We start from the raw sequence: 18,980 nt of genomic DNA, 5'->3' as shown, positions 1-18,980 counted from the left end.
TACGCCTACATTCTCAGGAGCAAATGCCTGAGTCAAGGTCCTCTCTCTCTCTCTCTCTCTCTCGCTCTCTCTCTCTCTCTGGGTTTTGCCTTTTTCCTAGATCTATTCTGCAGTGACAGAACAGAACATGGGGTCATCACAGTATGCGGAGAGAAACCAATGTAAAGAAGGTTTCCCTGCTCTGGCTTTCTTCTACTAACCTCAGTAGAAAGGAAGTCAGAAGAAGGGTTGTGGGACTGGGAATGCAAATATCAGGTTTACGGTGGGGGAACAATTAAAATATTAAAACAATATCATTTGGCTGTTTCATTCAGGGGTTCTCAAACTTAGGTCCTCAGATGTCATTGGACTACAATTCCCATCATCCCCAGCCACAATGGCTGAAGACTATTGTGGCTGGGGATGATTACAGTTGTAGTCCAACAATATCTGGGGACTCAAGGTTGAGAACGTCTGACTTTAGTGATTAACTATTGAATATTTCAGCACCTTTTAGACCAACGGATATTTTAATGCATGAGCTTTCATGGGTTATAACTCACTTCCTCAGGTGCTGTGTGAAAGTAAGGATGGTCAGTTACAGAAAAGTCATGACATTTTGTGTACATTTAGAATATGTCAGTGGTTTTAAACATAACAGGTAGCAAAGGAGAGAAATTGCCAATTTTATATATGTGTGTGTGTGTGTGTGTGTGTGTGTCTGTCTGTCTCTCTCTCTCTCTCTCTCTCTCTCTCTCTCTCTCTGTGTGTATTGCATAAAACTATATATATGATGCATAAAAATTCATATTTATTATGCATAAAACTCATAATCTCTAGTCAAACCAAGACTGACACAATCAAATTTTACTATAAATTCTGCTTCTGCTATTTTATGTTCCAATATCACATTTGCTGAGTTTTTTACATCCATATATAGGACGTGTGATTTGAACACTGCTACAGGGGAATAGGACTCCCCCAGCCCTCTCAAAATGGTACTTTTGCTGGGAGTTTTTCACATGGGGCTTTTAAAGCCCTTTAATGTGCATCTCCTCCAGAATTGGGGGTGCATTCACATATCAGCTAGATTTATCCTGAAGTTCCTGTGAGTTATCGGGGAGCAGTTCACACACAATTCAGGCTTTTCACCGCGCGTTAGAGTGTAGCCCAGTTTATATCCAGAGTTTTTTTTTTAAAATCCACTATTTGTGTCGGCTTTTTGGGACAACTTCGAGTTCACAGTAAACTCCCAGTAAACTTGCAGTAAAGCCTACTGTGTGTAAAAGTCTCTGGTGAGCAGCCCATTTAGAGTTTAGGGGTATGTTTTTTGATTAATTGTGCAAATGTATCTCAATTAAACGGGACATTGTGTTTGTGGGCATGGCTCTGAAAGAACAGAGATGCAGAACAGCTCAGATAATCTTTTATCAAGATAGCGGTCAGAAGTTGAGAAATTATGTGCAAGTATTAGAGTTTCACAGAGTTCTTTGTCAGGCAAAAAAAATAAATATTCAGAGGAGGAGGAAAGATAACAAGTTCTTATCTGCCCACTTCTAGTGTGTGTCCAAGGGTTGCTTCACATGTTCAGTGAGAACAATGAGAGCCAGTGTGGTGTAGTGGTTAGTGCTGGACAAGGGCCAGATAGACCGAAGTTCAATTCCTCATAGACCCATAAACCACTCAGGATGGCTATGGGCCAGCCAGTCATCTCTCAGCCTAACCTAATTCACAGGGCTATTGTGAGGATAAACACAACCCTGTATACTGCTCTGAGCTCCTTGGAGGAAGAGCAGGATATACATGTATAAGTAAGTAAAGAAAGAAAGAAAGCCAGTGTGTAGCAGGAGAATGCAGGAGAGCTGGTCTTGTGGTAGCAAGCATAAATTGTTCCCTGTGCTAAGCAGGGTCCACCCTGGTTTGCATTTGAATGGGAAACTACATGTGAGCACTGTCAGACATCCCCCTTCGGGGATGGGGCCTTTCTGGCAAGATTACCTGCATGTTTGCATGCAGAAGGTTCCAAGTTTCCTCCCTGGCATCTCCAGATAGGGCTGGGAGAGACTCTGGCCTGTAACCCTGTAGAAGCCTCTGCCAGTCTGTATAGACAATACTAAGCGAGTGGGATCAATGGTCTGACTCAGTATAAGGCAGCTTCCTATGTTCCTACCACGATAAATGAGTTCAAGCATAAGTCAGATGTTTGCACTTGAGTGCAATTTGCCTGATACCTGCAATCATTTGCTTTCAAAGGTGTATTAGGGTCATGGATATGGGACAAATCACCCATACGTTTGCATCTGTAAATACCCAGCTTACTTATGATGCAATTGGCATCATGATGGGTGAATTCCAAGACTTAGGTCTGCTCCCCAGTGTGCAGAGTGACCCATAGTGTACACATCACAGGAAATTAGAGGTGGGTGAAATGCTGGGTTCTGCCCCATAAAAGCTTTGGTGGACCTAGATGTCCATATCCGGAACCCATCAAACCTTCTGCAACAGATCCAGAAGCCTGTGGACTCTAGAGTGACCATTAGACTTCTTTAGGCATACACAGACAGTTCTGAGGTATAGTGTTTTTCACTGACACATGACATATCAGGAGCATCTACAGATGTGTGATGAAATCTCATGCAGTGTCGGAACATCTCCAGGCCTTAGAAGGCCCAGTGTGCATGAGTGGAGGCAGGGGTGTCGCTGTCATTGAGCGGTGGGGTTCAAATGATCCGGCCCCCTCTCCCAGGGACGTTGCCACCATTGGTCGACCGGGTTCAAAGAACCCGGGCTGTGGCCCCGACACCCCCCCCATCTACATCTGATGTCAGATGCGCGGGGGGGGGGGGCGGGCCGCTGGTTTAGCTCCCAAGTGGGGCCGTGCGGTGCTGTTCGGGAGCAGGTTTGGACTGGCCCATAAGGCAACAGGGCATATTCCCGGTGCGCCCCAACTCTCACCCATAATTACCTATTCTGCCCAAAACCCGGCGCCCTCCCCACATACATTCCACCGCCCTCTCAGTGCCCCCAGTCTGGCCCTGTTCAGGAGTTAAATGGCCATCGCTGTGTTCGCAGCGCAGCCAGGAGCGGCTCTTCCCTGCCTTAAAGACAGGGAGAGCTACTTCTAGCCATGCTGTGAACACAGCGCTGGCCCCGATCTAGCTCCCGAACGGGGCCACGCAGCCCTGATCGGAAGTGAGATGGCCAGTGCTGCCAGGACAAGGCTCTGAATCGTTCGGGATCCAGACCATGCCCCGCCTCCCCGTGTCTGACATCAGACGTGAGGGCGTGGCTAACCCCCAGACGTAGGGGGTGGAGCAAGCGGGGCCACGGCAGCGGCTGGACACGGACCACCGCTGGTCTGGCTCCGCTACTGTCCTTTCCCCTAGCTACGCCCCGGATTGTAGGCCTCGGCCACATGGTACAGTGACACCAGCTGATGACATCATCAGTCTGCACCACAGACTGGAGGCATACTTGCCTTTGTGTTAATGCAGAAGAAAGCAAATATGGCTATTGAGTTCGTTTCCTCCTAGCCAGAGATGGGTGGGTTTTGTTGGTAACCTCATAACCAGCATGAACTAACACCCTTTATTGTTAATTATTCCTCATCATGAGTCAGTATTTTGCAATCAGTAGCAACTATTGGCCGCCGGGGGGGCGGGTTTGTAGAGGGGCGGAAGCATAGCTATCTCTTCCTCCTCCACCTCCTCCTCCATCTTCTTCTTCTTTCTCTCTCCTTGTGCTTCTTAATTAATTTCAGGATTCGATTGGAAATAGGAAACAAGGCAGCTTTTGCCTGGATGCGGATGGATATTACTGTTCCATTTGATGTGGCAATTGGAGGAATGCTGTTATTCATTCCTGCCTGCAATAAAAACCACATGTTTTTAAGACTTTGCAGTTGGGGGGAAAAAACTCTTAGGAAAGGGATCAAGTATGTTTTGTATGCATGGCATGAGATAAAAACGAGTCATAAATATTCAAGGAACAGTCGAGCCTTTGTGTGGGATTGAAGCGAGCTGGGAGAAGGACGGGCCTGTAAGAGTAAGGGGCACAACTCTGGTGAGAAATGAAGGATCCACTTGGTTATCAAATGACATGGGATTTGGGTGGCAAATTTAAGAACAAGGGAAGGGAACCACAACAAGCCACTGCACAGTTATGGGCGTACACAAACGTACAAGGGAGTGCACATCCATCAACGGAGGCACTCCCTTTTCTCAAGGAGCTCTGGGAACTGTAGTTCTGTGAGAGAAGACTAGAGAGCCACTGCCGGTCAGAGTAGACAATACTCAGCTAGATGGACCAGTGGTCTGACTCGGAAGACAGCAGCTTCCTATGTTATATGCACTGGGTGACTAAGGCAAAGTGTGCCGTCAAGTCGATTTCGACTCCTGGCGCCCACAGAGCCCTGTGGTTTTCTTTGACAGAATACGGGAGGGGTTGACCATTGCCTCCTCCCACACAGTATGAGAGGATGTCTTTTCAGCATCTTCCTATATCGCTGCAGCCCAATATAGTACCAGCAGGGATTTAAACCGGCAACCTTCTGCTTGTTAGTCAAGCATTTCCCTGCTGCGTCACTGGGTGACTAGAATTATAAATAATTTGAATGGGAGACCACTTGTGAGCTCTTTAAGATATTCCCCTCAGGAGATGGGGCTGCTCTAGCAAGGGCACCTGCATGCTTGCATGCAGAACGTTCCAGATTCCCTCCCTTGCACTTGCAGGATATGGCTGAGAAAGACTCCTGCCTGTAACCTTGGAGAAGCTGCTGCCAGTCTGAGTAGACCAGGGATTCTCAACGTTGGGTCCCAAGATGTTATTGGCCTTCAACCCCCATAATCCCCATCCCCAGTGAACTTTGGTTGGGGATTATGGGAGTTGAAGTCCAATAACATCTGGGGACCCAATGTTGAGAATCCCTGGTGTAGACAATACTGAGTTAGATGGACCAGTGGTCTGACTCAGTACATGGCAGCTTCCTATGTTCCTATGACCTTTATGCTAAGGTGTTCATGAAAAGAAAGATGGACACTCCTCCTCCTCCTTCTTGATGGTTTGAGCTGTGTTAATAAAACAGCTTATAGGTATAAAAATACAATCACAAGAATTTTTTAAATAATGCATTGACTGGCATCCAGACTAATTTGCTGTGTAGTGTTAAGAACATAAGAACAGCCCTGCTGGATCAGGCCCAAGGAAGCCCATCTAGTCCAGCATCCTGTTTTGCACAGTGGCCCACCAGATGCCGCTGGAAGCCACAGGCAGGAGTTGAAGGCATGCCCTCTCTCCTGCTGTTACTCCCCTTTTTACTCAGGGATTCATCTAAAGAACTACTAAATTTCAGTAGGACTTCCTCTATTAAATTTAGTCAGGATGTCAACCACTGGCTTTTTCTTGTTTTACAACTTGATCTTGAAAATATCCCAGAGAGGGTCTTTAAACCTTATCAATAATCTTACCCTCCATTCACTTCATCTGAATCTGAATGGTGCCCTTGAAGTTGACTAGGAACTTGAAGAGATCATTCTCTGCCCCATACCCAGGGGCGTAGCAAGGTTGGAGTGGGCCCAGAGACAAGATTTTAAAATCCCCACCCCCCACCCGAAGCTCAGCTCAAATTATTTTTTAAAAGGTTTTGTAAATTGTGGACGATGCAAGTCATTTCATGGTACTAGACAGAGGCGTAACTAGGGAAACCGGCGCCCGGGGCAAGCACTGAAATGGCACCCCCCCCGTCGCCCCCCCAACATACTACATTATACTTAGGTTTTTCCTCGCAAGCGCCCGCCGCCGCCGCCAAGCCAGGCCACCGACTGGCCGCCAGGTGCCAGCAAAGCAATGGGGGGGGCGCAGGCGGCGTGGAAGGGACCACTCATGGGGAAGGGGGCACCGACGCGCTCCCTTGACTTCTGCAGCGCTGCTGCACTGAGCAGGAAACATTTGTATTAACAAAAAATTAAAAATTAAAAAAAAATTGGTCATGGCGGCGCCCCCCACGTGACCAGAAAAGATGGCGCCCGGGGCACATGCCCCCCCTGCCCCCCCTATAGTTACGCCTCTGGTACTAGAGAAAGACATGTGGTTCTGGTAGCTCCTGGTCTTAACACTTATATCAATTCCGGAGGATGAAGACAAGTGAAGGAAGCCTGGGTGGGTGCGTGGCTGGGGGAGTCAGTCATGTGACTTGCCTCGGGGGGGGCAAGGCAGTGGGCCCCCAGACAACTGTCTCCCCTTGCCCCATTATAGTTACGCCCCTGCCCATACCAAACTACAGTTCCCAGAATTGTTCGCAGGGGAGGTGTAAAATTTGGTATATAAGTATGCCTATGTGTAGTGCAGATGCTAGATAGTTAAAAACTACAACTTTAAAAACCAGAGGAGAAGTTCTGTTAGATTTCTCAGGTAACAATCTGGTGAAATGCCAGACATATAAATGTCAAAATGCCATGGAAGGAGGTTTAATAATACAGAGATGGAGATAGGATCTGTTCCTCATTTTTTGTGTTGAAAATCAGGGGGAGGGGGGGGAACCTCCAGAAAGGCAAGAAAACATATTTCCCATGTGTGTTTCAGTCCAGAAAAAGAACACCACTCATTTATTTTTAACAGTACTTATTCATCATAATCAAGTGCCAAATCTCAGAACATGCTGACTTCCTTGCAACATTTTCGGAAATTGCTTTGGAGTTAAGGGAGCGTGAAGACCTGCCATTTGCAAAACTTTCTTTAGAGAACGGGAGGAGAAGCCTACAGTGTGTTGCAGAGCACGGCCCAGTTCGCGAATCTTACTTCCTGGTTTGGGCCTGAACATATTTTGAGTGAATAAGCTGTTTATGAACATCGACAAGATTTCCAAAGTGTGTGTTATTGACTGGTTAGCATTAGAATGAGAAACGCTCTGTCTGAGAGAGCTTATATATGACAAGGGCTGACATCCATACTAAATTACTCCTGAGTAGTCCTATTAAAATTAGGTAGTCTTTTAGAGTGACTCCTGAGTATTATTGAGTGACTTAATCTAAATATCAGTCTGTACTTGCAATGGTTAAGCCTTCTGAACTCAATTTCTGGGTGTATTGTTTGCAAACTATAGGATTTATGTATATAAATGTATATATTTATTTTAATTATTTTTATTAATGTACGTATTTGTTTGGGGGGGGAATGAGAGGGGTTCAAGATGAGGACTTTTTAAAAAGTTTATACACGTGTATTATAAGAACATAAGAATGGCCCTGCGGGATCAGACCCATCTAGTCCAGCATCCTGTTTCACACAGTGGCCCACCAGATGCCGCTGGGAGCCAACAGGCAGGAGTTGAGGGCATCTCTCAACTGTTACTCCTGCTGTTACTCCCCTGCAACTGGTACTCAATATCTCATGACAGTTTACAATAAAGATAACCAGGACTAAGTCCCATTGAAATTAATAAATTCAAATTAGTGACAACTAATTGGTCTCATTGATTTCAGTGGTGCTTAGTTATGGCTAACTTTCTTTAGATGCAACCCAGTGGGCACAATCCAGCCCAAGGGGCAATTCCAAGGGTAATGGAATCATACATATTGCCACTTTTTCAATTAGCACATTCTCGAGTTGATATTATATACCTACTGCTGGCATGAGGCCATAGTTTTACAAAACTCTTAAATATTATTAATAGTGTCTGAAATGTGCAAAATTCATCGGTAACGGAATCAGAATTTTTGGACATTGCTTCTGATACCATCACTGATGAATTTTGCATGATTCAAACACTATCTATAATAACGATATTATAGGTAGGAGATGTTCTCTTGCCTGTGTGTGTGTGTGTGTGTGTGTGTGTGTGTGAATAAATATCTCAATGAGAATTTGCTTATGACAATAGTAATTGAAAATATGGTAACATGCTTGATTCCGTTACCCTTGGAATTGCCCCAAAGTTTAAATACTTTTAAGCCCCTTGAATTTGAAGGGGAATTTGACGGGTATGCATGTGCTTAGCTTTCTCCCTTTGAGATCACTGGGACTTTAAAAAATGCTTCACTTTGGCTGGTTTGTATCAACACAATACTAGCTAGTGGCCTTTTCTGTGTGTACCTGTGTGTATCAGTCTTACAACATGCATTTCATTCACAATCTAGTTGCATGAATCATTTGTAATTTTCATATTGACAAAACCCATTCCGATGCATCTGTTCATTTTGATAGATCTGCTTGAAGCAACACTGAGTGGATTAGGTCTTCTCCCCTGGAAAAAGACAGTGCCACGGAGCTGTTTAATAAGGTAGTGCAGCCTGCAAGAGAGCCAGTATGGTTAGAGTGTTGGACTAGGACCAGGGAGACCCGAGTTCAAATCCCCATTCAGCCATGACACTTGCTGGGTGACTCTGGGCCAGTCACTTCTCTCTCAGCCTAACCTTCTTCACAAGGTTGTTGTGAAGGTACACATAACCATGTACTGGGCTCCTTGGAGGAAGAGTTGGATTTTTATTTATATACTAGCTGGGCCGGGCGCAAAGTATCTGTGCCTCTAGTTCTCCCCCCATCTCCCCACTCTCGGTTTTCCCTGTTCTCAGCCCCCCCCCCCCGCCATGTTAGTGACAGGTATGCCTTAGTGGATTAGCAACAGGTACGCCTTAGATAGATCGATACACATACACACGACTTTATTATAGGTAGTATTTGAATCGTGTGTGTGCACGCGTGTGTGTAAACCACTTTGGGAACTTTTTGTTAAAAAGCGCTATATAAATAGTCATTGGGATATAAATGTAAAATAAATAAAATAAAATAAAAACAGTTATTTGAACAGATAATACCAGTTTGCATCCAAAGATCTTATTGCATTGCAGGTGGAGTAGGTAGAGTGTGCCTGAATCTTGGTCTTGCTTAGAGCAAAACTAGTGTGGGGCAGAAGCCCCGCCCACCAATGGGTCATTATGAGGCAGTGACCTCAGGTGGGGGCCGGTGGAGGTGGCCATTTTCCTGGCAGAAATACCCCCACCACCACCGCTATTAGTCTTGTAGTGGGGCAGCGGGGCAGAATCAATAAGGACCAAGGTGTTAGTATCAGGATTAGTGAATTAGGACTGAGGTGTTAGTATCAGGGAGTGAACTGACTCAGGTTTGTGGTGGCTGACGGAAAATATCCACATTTATTGGCTGGCTAATGAACAGAATATATTTGTTTCCTTTAACTACAACGATTAGGGAGATCATCGCCAGATATACTTCGAATTTGTGCCAATTGAACTGAGCCTTATTCATTGGAACATAAATTGAGTTTGACAGCAGTTTCCCCAAACTGTAACTGTGTTTTCCTCTAAAGTGGAGGATTAAATGGTAAGTTGCTGAAGCAACAACTGGGAATTCTTGGGGAAAGACAAGATCTTCCTTTCTCCTGTTTTTGGTTGCTTTTTAATCTCAGTCCTAATCCCTTTGCAAACCAGGCCCCTTGAAATCTATAAGGCTTGCTTTCCAATCTGTGTTTTTGGAACGAGAGCACTGTTTCCTTAAACAAACCTGATTTTTTGACATCTTCCTTTGGTGGACGCTTTGCAGAAATCTGATGAGTTCTTGCTTCTTAAACCAGGCAGGGTAAGTGATAGAATTATGAGGAGCAAAAGAAATGTATTCAAGAGTCCCTTTGCTTGCTGGCACCCCTGCTGATTGGGCATTTGGGAAGTGGGGTGAGACTTCAGGAAAACAATGTTTAAGCAATTATAGAAATTAGGGGGGAAAGAATGAGGATTTCTATAACATTTTTTAGTGACTCGAGTATACCGTTTCTGGGGGATAATTTAGACATGTGGGAAATCTGTAAAGAGGATCTGCATTTTAAAAAAGCATGTTAATTGCAGCTGTGAGTAGGGGTTGAATTCAGATAGAATCCTGGAATTTGGATAGAATCATGGAATTTTAGAGTTGGAGGTCATCCCTTCCCAGTGTCGCAGCCCTGACAGATGGGTGTCCAACCTCTGTTTGTAAACCTCTAGTGGGGAACCCTACCACTGCACAGGGCAGACTGCCCCACTGTTGGAAAACATTTACAGTTAGGAAATTCTCCCTAGTGCCTGGCCTAATTCTGCTTCCCTGTAATTTTAGCCCATTGCTTCTGTGATGAAGATCACAGTGCTGGGGTGAGGATTTAACTTTCCACCCGCACTATTTCCCCCGAATAAAACCACACACCCTGAAGCTGCTATTTATGTGTCCATATGTGGCACAGCGGGGAAATGCTTGACTAACAAGCAGAAGGCTGCCGGTTCGAATCCCCGCTGGTATGTTTTGCAGACAATGGGAAACACCAGTACTGGGCAGCAGCGATATAGGAAGATGCTGAAAGGCATCATCTCATACTGCGCGGGAGGAGGCAATGGTAAACCCCTCCTGTATTCTACCAAAAGAAAACCACAGGGCTCTGTGGTCACCACACACCGACTCGACGGCACACTTTACCTTTATGCTACCTGCATGTTTTGTTCCATGGGGTAAACAGAAGCTGGGGGGATTTTAACTGGGGGAATGGGACAGAGGAAAGGGGGATTTCCCCTCCACTAAAACTATGGTCCCCATCTGGATTCTCCATTCGCATATAAGACTAATACTCTTACTATCATTGACCTAGGTCAGGGGTTTCCAAACTTGGTTCCCCAGATGTTGTTGAACTACAGCCCCCATCGTCCCCAGCCACAGTGGCTGAAGACTGGGGGTGATGGGAGTTGTAGTCTAACAGCCCAAGGCTGCAAGCTCCTGTCTTAGAAGGAAGGTCAGTATGCTACACACACACACACACCCGTGGGGTGGGTGGGTCTGAGGCCACCCAGTGAGTCTGCAGCACAATATTTCGACTGATCTACAGCACAGCCTCTCAGCCACCGGGCCACGCATGCTCTGATCTCAAAAGACCAGACAAGATATTTTTTGTGACTTCGGAAAATCCAGTAGAAAAGCATTAAGGGGAGAGGGAGGCGTGCGGGAGCCAGCTTAATGCTTTTTCACTGCATACTTGGTGGGAGGTAAACTGGCTGTGGGTTCTGAAAACCTCCATTGCCAGTGAGGTTTTGATCATTTTAATACCCAAGGGGCTTTTGCAGCAGGCAGCTCCAACAGCAGCAGAAGCAACAGCAGCTCCAAAGAAGCAGCAGCCCTGAAGGATGTGGTTAAAGCGCCAACTAGTGGCAGAACGTGAAAACGTCATCTCAGATTACTATTTGGTGAAATACTGTTTTTATTAACTAGATATTAGTTAATTATGATCTAAACAGCACAGCATCTTCACGGACTTCAGATAGCTTAAGTTCTGGGGAGAAACAATAAGGGAAATAAAAGCCATCACTAGGTATTTGTCCCCTAGTAAGCAGGATGAGGCTTTATTTGAGTATGTTAAAGAGGAGGAAGATTTAGCGGTGAGTTGGTATGGCCTTACTTGAAAAAGGATGGAGCATTGTCCTAATGTCAAAATTAATTCCTTATCAGAGGGCATCAGAAGACTTTTTTTTTAAAATTACATTTATATCTGGCTCTTCCTCCAAGGAGCCCAGAGTACATGGTTGTATTTATCCTCACAACAACCCTGTGAGGTAGGCTAGGCTGAGAGATAGGTGAGTCACCCAGTCACCCACGGCTCAACGGGGATTTGAACTGGTGTTCTAACCCAGCCCTCTAACCACTACACCATGCTAACCTATGCTGAGACAAATTCGTGGAAGAGTGGAGCTTGTTTATAGGGTACTGAAATAATAAATGCTAATCTTTGTATGTTTTTCTCTTCTATTAGATAGGAGAACCACCTATTGATTGACAGATAGATAGATAGATAGATAGATAGATAGATAGATAGATAGATAGATAGATAGAATTTTATATATATATATATATATATATATATATATATATATATATATATATATATATAGTATTTAAAAATAAATAAACTAGTTATAGTTATACACACTACTTCCCCAGAAATTAAACTGGCGTCACAGTTCATTCTTTCATCCCAAAAGGGCTGCTTTCAAAGAATAAGAATGTGTTCCACCCACCTCTGTGTTTTTGCATGAGTGACTGATCTAGGTGTGACTCCTGATTCGAAGGAGGCTTGTTCCAAGCAGGGACTCAGGCAGAGACACGCAGGACACCCTCGTCTGCAAGCTGGGGGAGTCTGTTGTGTCTCTGGAGTCAATGAACCAGTCATATCCAATACAGATATCTGTGCTGTGGCAGGATTCTGCACATCACAGGGGGGCGGCTTGGAGGTAAAGACAGAGAGCGATGAATCAGGCAGAGACACAGGATGTGGGGGAACAACCTCCTCTTTGTTTGTTTTTTGTTGTTTGTTTTGGTTCTTTTTTTGTTTATTTCAATGAACTTCTTTTTCTAGCAGTTCCCTCATGTCCCGGTAAAGGGGTTTGGGTTTTTTTGTTTTTTTACATTTCTGGTTTGAACTCTGATACATTAAAATGGGGTGTGTGTGGTGAAGGGAGGGCGAGTGGGAGAGAAATCTCATGCACACAAACGCTCACACACACACACCCCAGCACAGGCAGAGTGGTGTGGTGTAGTGGTTAGAGCGCCCACAGCCACCCGCAGAGACAATACTGTGTCGCGGTTAGCGATGCCCTAGGACCCGTCAGAGCCAGCTTCAAATCCACACACGAAGCTAACCTTGGAGCGTTACTGTCTCTGAGCCGCATGTACCTCACAGGCTGCGAGAATAAAAAGGAGGCATAACCATCTTTAGAGCCCTCAGAGGAGGGGGGGGATACACTTCAATAACTAAGATAACACGTCCTTGCGTTCATCACCATTTATAAAAGCATCGTGGCACTTAAAAAAAAAAGAGCTGATTCTTCAAAGCAAAACAAAACCAGATCGTTTTTATTTGCGTGAGTCATGGGGTAGACCATAGCAAAAAAAACCCCCTGAAAATTGGTAAAAATGCACAGTATGGGGGGGGGAGTAATAATCATGCACTCCATCCAGCCATAACGATAAGAAGGTAGCCAGTACCTTCCTAGCCTACCTCACAGGGTTGTCGTGAGGATAAACCTAACCATGTGCACCGCTCTGAGCTCCTTGGAGGAAGAGCGGGATATAAATGTAAAAAATAAAATATAAATAAATAAAGCAATTAAACATCAGTGGCAGCATGGGGCGGGGGCAGAAGATACAAAGTGTACTCGTGGACGGAGGAGCTCTGTCCCACATATGAGATTTGTGAAAGAGATGTGGGGGGGGGAGCCACTGGGGGTGTGTGTTTCCTTCCTCCCCTCAGCAGCTCTAAAGCAGGAATTGTCACCAATAATGAACTCAAAGGAAAATGAAAGATGTCCACAGTACACCTCCCAGGAACCAGATTTTTTTGGCGAGAGCCCAGTTGCCTTCGAATGGTTCTCCTTCTGTCTCTCCGGTTGTGTCGCCCTTAAACATACGACGTCAGGATGGGTTTGGGTGGCAACGGGTCACGTCAAAGCCCTGGGCCCGTTTTAAACAGAAGCACGACATCCTCTGCGCTGCAAGGAGAGCCGCGGGGATCCACGCACCAGCCAACCCACCTCGCAGGCTTTTCGCCTGAAAAGGCCAGGCGGCTGTGCAAGGCAGTTCGGGACCGGGAGACGCGGCCGCACCGATTGCAGGCACAAGCCGCGGAGAGGCGACCAGGAAGCCGCGGCTGTGCGGCGGGCGCTTTAGTGGTCCTCTCCCTTCCACCCTTAAAAAAAAAAAAAAATCCCCACTGCCACACAGGATGAGTTGAGGTCTTTGCCACATTTGCTATATGCCCCGATCCTGTGTAAATTGACTTGGAAGACGTGAACGCCAGTCACTTCAGTGGCAATAGGATCTATTGTCGTGTGGGTGAGTGGGTGGGTGGGGTAGGGCGGTCCTGCCCCTCCAAAAATTGTCTAACCCCCCCCCCACACACACACACAAATTTTCTGCATACAAATAAATTTTATACGATCGAGTGCACTGAGGACCGATGGTGGAGGAGCTAGATAAGCCCCCTACTTTTTTGGCCAGCCCCCCCCCAAATGCTTAGGCTGTCTATGGCGTGTGTGTGAGAGGGAGGGAGGGAGGTGCAATTCGATGCACACCTACTTGGGAGTAAGCCCCACTGAAAGCAGCTGGACTTATTTCCGAGTAATCATACCTAGGATCGAGTTCGTCTGCAACTCGATAGATACACCTGCTAAGCAGGTTGAACTATCGTGCTTTTTGAGCAAATATGGATCGTTCCCCCCACACGGTCAGTGCAGGCCCCTTTCCTCACTTTGGGCACGATCCAGCCAAATTTAAGCACTTTGGAGCCGATCCTATACATGGATATGAGTATGTCGCTGATTGCAGTGGAGTTTCGCACCGGTGTAGATATCTTACCATTGTTTCCTCGGGCTAGGCACGTTTGCCGGAAAGTAAATACTGATTTCACATGGTTCTGCTCCCAAGTAAGTGTATTAAGGTTACAGTCGCGCGGCCCGAGGCCTTGCATGTTTACTCACAAGTAAACCTCATGGATTTCCAAAGGACACATTCCCAAGTTAGTATGTATACCATTGCAGCTTTAACGTCGCGTCTTTTTAAATAAAGAAGAAATAAGCATATACACACTGAATAAAAGTCTTATTTTTTAAAAAAATGTTGAGCTTTAGACTGCATCATGCCTCCACGGTTTGGAACCTCACATACAATTTTTCACCAGAATAATACACATTGGAATCATTCTTTTTAAAAGTGAATTTCCGAACAGTAAACGCGAATTAAATTGAAATCGAAGTATATCCTTCCTCGCAACATTTTGGGCCCATGTCCAAACAATCAAAGGAAAACCAAAACGGATTAGATGGAAACGGATTGCTACCCCTTCCCCACCCCCCACCCACCGTGGGAATCGAAGACCGATTGGTTTTAGAGTTTAGAAGGGGTGCCATGCCTGTTAGCAACCATGGGATACTGCCCCGTACTATGTGATCAACACGCATTTACTCATGGGTGTCCCACGTGTGCTCACAGAGTTCTCGGGAGGAACCTAAATGAGGAGTTAGTAGGGAGGAAGCCCCGGCTGAGTGAGGTTCCAGTGGGATTTACTGCTAAGTAAACTTGCTTAGAAGGATAGCGATGTCCGTCTGAACGCCCCGCTATTCGCTAATCTGAATTAAACTTCCCATACAAAAATTGTCTTAAAGTGCAAACCCACCTCTTGTGCATTTAAAAGTTCCTTTGTGCAGTCAGGCTAGGAGTGTTTGCTCGAAAGTAAGTCCCACTGTGTTCGGCCATGGAATTTGCTTTCAGGTAAATAAATGTACACCACGGGGTCTCAGCCTGAACAAGTCTAAGTTGGAGATGGAAAGAAATTGGGTGAAATATAATGGCCATCAAATACTACAGTCCTTAGGGTATTTTTTATTTTATTTTTTTGGACCGGAAGATCCAAATAAATATCGGTTCAATAGGATCGGAAGAAATCCTATTGAAATCGGTAGGGTTGCCTCTCAGGATCGAGTGCCAAGTCTCTTTGATGTCAACAGAAGGCATTTTAAACAGGTGGCTCGGGCGGGGCTGCAAACCTTCGGGGATGAAGTAGTCTCACCGAAGATATTTGGATTTCCTGGCATTGATGGGATCGGGGCTGGGTTTAGCTGCAATCCTGCGCACAGCTACTCTGGAGTAAATAGCCACAGACTGAAGGTGTATCTTCCCCACTGAAATCAGGTAGCCAAATGCTCTGCCTCTTTGTACATCCTATTGCTTTCTAGGGGGTTTACTTAATTTTGAAAGTGCTCCTCTTTGACTGGATCGTGCCCATGGATGCTCTTATTTCCTGCCTGCTTCTGGAAAACAAACGCAAACAAATTAATTAAATGACGTAAAACCGCTGGCATGACGTCGCTGTTCCTCCCTTCTCTCTCTCTCTCTCCCCGCCTCCCCCACACTCTTCAGATCTTCGCTGAGCAGATTTCTTCTTCGTTTCGATCCCGAATCCGAGAAAACCGGGTAAACGTAAAGATCAAGCCCGTGTAAATGCGGTATGTTTCTCTCCTTTCTGTCAACGCCAGAAATACAGTCTGTATTATACAGACCATAAAAGGTGTCTCCTCAAAGGGTCCCTTGAGAAGCTACTGAATGCTCCGGTCTGTTACTAATTTACCTAAAAATAAAGGTCCTCTTCCACCAAAATGTGTTATGGGTCCGGATCGGGGCAGAGGCCCGAATCCGTTTTACATGTCAACTCAGGGACTTTTCTGTGTGGAGCTATTTTCAGTTCCCTTTCTCCCTCGGAGTCTGTCCGGCAGCGATATTGCAAATGGATTGTTGCGGAGGAATTATTCCAGTTCCACCCCAGACCTCTCTGGATAATCTGCTTCGGGGGCCAAAATAGGGGTCCTGCTGCCAGTAGGCACACATTCTTGGTATTGTGGAGCTATGAAGGGATAAACCGGAAGGTTCGCTGGCTAAAGCGTGGCATTGATCCGTATTTCTTGGAAGGTTCCCGCGACGGGAGTGGGGGAGTCAGTGGGCGATTTGGGTGCCACTTCGATTCAAGAAATGCTTGGGGTGGGGGACGACGCAGCAGAGCTTGCAGGGCCTGGAGGGAAATAGAAACAGGCCTGCTAAGAGACAGAAAGAGCAAAAGCAAACAGACTCCTCCCTGCGCTTTTGTTCTGAAGTGTGGACTGTTCTATTTTTAAATAACCCCCGGTCATTTCTGGTTGAAATCCGGAGTCCCTCCGGTTCGTCTGACTTTTAAGACCGGGGTGCTGTTAGGTGGGCGAGTCCAGGGTGCCACTTCTCTCTCGCCTCTTTTCCAACCCACTCCTCACCTTTTTAGCTATGGTCTCCGGAGTAACCCTTCGGTCCTCTTCAGCCTGGTTAGAAAGGGCACCGCCGCCGTCCGTGTAAACGCCTTTCGCCGCGCTTTCTTCTTCCGGTTACTCTTGCTTCGGTCTCCCCTTCCCGTGCTCTCCCCCACTTCAAAATGTTGATTGTGTGTCCTCGGGGCAGGGACTGGTGTTGCTGTTTCTGTTATCCTGTAAGTCGCCATGTAACTTAGATTATTATTATCATCATCATCATCATCATCTCTCATTTTCCTTCCTTTCTTTCACGCCACGCGTTTTGGTGATGGCTTGTAAAGGGATTAGACAAATGCCTAGACAGTAGGTTTATCCATCGCTATTAAGCATGGCGCCTAATGGAGCCTCCACATTCAGGGGCAGTATACTGGTGGGGGAGCTGACCTGGAGAGCTGTTGCCTTGGCGCTCGGTTTGTGGGCTTCCCGGAGGCATCTGTCTGGCCACTGTAGAAAGCGGATCTGATCTGGTTCTTCTTCACATTGGCTTGAAAGGGCTGCGGTTCTCAAATGACTCTAAGGGGACTCTCGAGGGTTTGAGGATCGCTACTGAAAATCCCCTCCGCCGAGGCTCGCTCCTGCGTTCTGCAGAGAATGTGGTCTTTGCTCTTCCTGATTTGCGAGGCTTGCATGTCCCCTCTTCAAACCGCGGACGGAGAACTTGCTTCTGTTGATGACAGCTGCTGCCACTGAACGCAACGTAGTCCCTTGATCCGAACTGGCAGCATCCAATTTGCATCTTGGTTATTTTTTGCTAAGGCGGGTGAGGAATGGGGCCAGTTCTCCAGACTTGTTTTCTTTGCACCCTACACTAAAGATTTCCTTAGAAATCAGACCCGTGGGTTTCAAATTGACCTCGGGCACCTCCTCTGTCAAAGGGTTCCTTCTCAATTTTATTTTATTTGTTTTTACATTTCTATCCATCCCGCTCTTCATCCGGGGAACTCAGAGCGCGGTCTGCATGCTTACGTTTATCCGCACACAACAACCCTGTGAGGTAGGTTACCGTTAGACTGAGAGAGGGAGTTTCATGGCTGAATGGGGATTTGAACTCGAGTCTTCCGCCTTCCTGGTCCCAGTCCAACACTCTCTAACCACTGCACCAGGCTGGCTCTTAACGTCTCCAGAACTTGCTTCCAGAAAACCTGGTGGCTGATTGCAGCCTGACGCCTGGAAGGATGTTAATGTCCTAATGAAATCGAATGACCTTTATTTAACTCCATTTCTGCTTTGAAGTCCTCAAGACGACTTCGGAGTAAGTGTCTGGTCCACCACTTGTCCAATAGGACGTAGTACTAGGGTTTTTTTTAGGTAGACTAGAAGTATCCTGGAAAGGCACCCAAAGGCAAAACATAATTGATGTGGGCATAAACCGGATGGGTGTCGATGCGGTTTACATTGGAGGTGTTAAAGATTCCGGTGCAAGGTTTTGATTTGAAGCGGAGGCGCAGAAAAAGATCCGAGGCAATTTTATTTGGTAAGGTTCGTTGGATTCAATGAGGCAGGCATATTCCCATTAAGCATGCATAGGATTTCGGCCTGTTTGGGCTATGTTATTCACGGCTATCAAATATTTGAGAGAGGGGGTAAATTATTAGGAGAGTAAATGAGGATGGACTACTCCATTCATCACTTCCTCGAAATGGTGAAAGTCGGTGGATTACCCTGCCTTAAATAGTAGTTGGACTTAATTTTAACTCGCGCTGCCCTTGAGTAGATTGTAAATGAATGAAGGCATTTCAGTTAAACCGAATTAAGTGTGTTCTTCTTCCAGTGCTAATGAAGGAAACAATGTTAGATCCAAAACAATAGTTTTATCATAGGCACTCCGGTTTGAAAGAAAGCAGGGAGGTGGGGGCTGGCTTGAGAAGGGGCGCGGCTTCCCAAGACTCCTCCTCCTTTCCTGCCCTTCCTGCCCCGCCCTCTTCCTCTGTCACTTTCTCTAGTTCAGCCTCGCCTCGATCCTCGGATTGGCTTTGCTCGCTGCCATTCCGTCCCAGGGCACCACTCCCTGCCTCTGAGTAAATAAAGTAATAACCCAGTATGTAGACAGCCGCTGACACTTTTTGACTGGTGTCAGGACCGTAAAGAGAAGGAGGTTGGATCGGAAAAGATCGAGTGTTTCGTGCGAGCGCGAGGCAGAGCAGGAAACAGTAATCC

The 18,980-nt window shown here is 46.2% G+C and overlaps 1 long non-coding RNA gene across 1 annotated transcript; it reads left to right on the top strand.

The window, feature by feature from the left end:
• The first annotated feature begins 3,435 nt into the window (after positions 1–3,435).
• LOC128333409 (uncharacterized) lies at positions 3,436–6,970 on the top strand. Its single transcript, XR_008310932.1, has 2 exons — positions 3,436–3,522; positions 6,595–6,970. It is a non-coding gene; the product is annotated as an uncharacterized LOC128333409 (long non-coding RNA).
• The last annotated feature ends 12,010 nt before the right edge of the window (positions 6,971–18,980 follow it).

This window comes from Hemicordylus capensis, chromosome 7 (assembly GCF_027244095.1).
Source record: "Hemicordylus capensis ecotype Gifberg chromosome 7, rHemCap1.1.pri, whole genome shotgun sequence".
Lineage (NCBI taxonomy): Eukaryota > Metazoa > Chordata > Lepidosauria > Squamata > Cordylidae > Hemicordylus > Hemicordylus capensis.
This window is presented reverse-complemented; position numbering and strand designations above follow the sequence as displayed.